Genomic DNA, 1,726 nt, shown 5'->3' with positions numbered 1-1,726 from the left:
ATATATATATATACATACATACACATACACACACATATATATATATACATATATTTATACATATATATATATATGTGTGTGTGAATGTATGTTGTATGTAAGTATGCGAGTATGTATGTGTGTATGTATGCACATGTGTGTGTGTATGCATATGTGTGTATGTCTGTGTATGTGTGTCGCTACCTGCCCTCTCCCACTTATACCCATCCTGGATCTTTCCTTTGATCCAGGCCCCGTTGCTGCACCTGACCGCTCATCACCAGCACCACCTCCCTAACGGGAACCACCCAACACACTACTCACTTCCGGGACTCTTTCTCTTGTATTTCTTCCAGCATCATTTAATGCCTCAAATTCACATTTTGAGGCTCCTAAGATGTCGGACAGTCCAGCCGTCGTCTAGCCGAGAGATTTACAGGATGTTTGCATGATGTCCGCCTCAAAAAATACCTCTGACGCCTTGTCATTTTTGTTCGACCAACCATACCACCGAAAAACAACTCACTGTTTTCAACCTGGCCTTACACCATGGAACCACCACGACTAGATGTTGCCAAGAACAGGACTACATTTTCACATTACGAACTCATACACCATTTGGACCTGACGCCATGTCTCCTTCTTGTAATAGTTTCTGCCTTCATTTCTCATTTTTTTAAAATCATTTTATTCCTTTTCACTCTTTTTAATTTCAATTTTAAATAATTCTTGATTTAATTTTAATTTTTTATCTTTTTATTATTTTTTAATTATTTTATTTTTATTTTTTAAATTTCCTAATTTTTAATATTTTCTATTTTCTATTTTCAATTTATTTTCTACGCTTCCACACAACTGTATACATCACTTACACCCCACACACACTACATACGTATCTTCCACATACACACGCGCACACACACATACACATACACGTTTTCATATCTTAGCATGTACAAAATTCTTCACTCACACCGACACACATACACACGCACATACACACACACATACACACGCGAAAATACATACATGCACACACCCGTACACATGCAGTCACAAACACATACGTACACACACAAGTCATCTCGCCTCTCGACCTCACATCCGTCCACCACACTACTGCTACTCAACTATTCACTTAACCCCCACACACTCACATCACTCACATAAGCACAGGCGCATATGCACACATACTACCACTCACACACTCACACACTCACACACTCACACACACACACACTGGCCATCTTTACATTCTCCTGTCTTCAAAAACTTCTTTTTCTATTTCTCTCTACTCCCAGATAATTATTTTTTCGCCACGTAACCACACACGTGCTTTCTCGGACGATTATTTTCCTTCTCCCTCGATTTTTTTCCTCTTTGCTCTTCCTGACGAAGAGCCATGCTCGAAACGTCACACCCACTCTTTTTTTATCCATCTTAAACTTTCTCTGAGCGTCAATCGAATACAGTGAATGTATAATACATACATACATACATACATACATACATACATACATACATACATACATACATACATACATACATATATATGTTCATGTGAATGTATACATCGACTAAAGTAAAAGTTTTGGGTGGAGAATTAAAAGTAAAACCATAATGTTTCGCACATTACTCTTCGTCGGATAGTGAAAGCATGTACTGAAAAGAGAAAACAGAGGAAGAAACGGGTAGTCAGGCGAAAAGTATGCACGTATATATATATATATACGTGCATATATATATA

Source organism: Octopus bimaculoides, chromosome 22 (assembly GCF_001194135.2).
Source record: "Octopus bimaculoides isolate UCB-OBI-ISO-001 chromosome 22, ASM119413v2, whole genome shotgun sequence".
In the NCBI taxonomy this organism is placed as follows: Eukaryota; Metazoa; Mollusca; class Cephalopoda; order Octopoda; family Octopodidae; genus Octopus; species Octopus bimaculoides.
The sequence above is the reverse complement of the archived record's forward strand: the minus strand, read 5'-3'. Positions refer to the sequence as shown.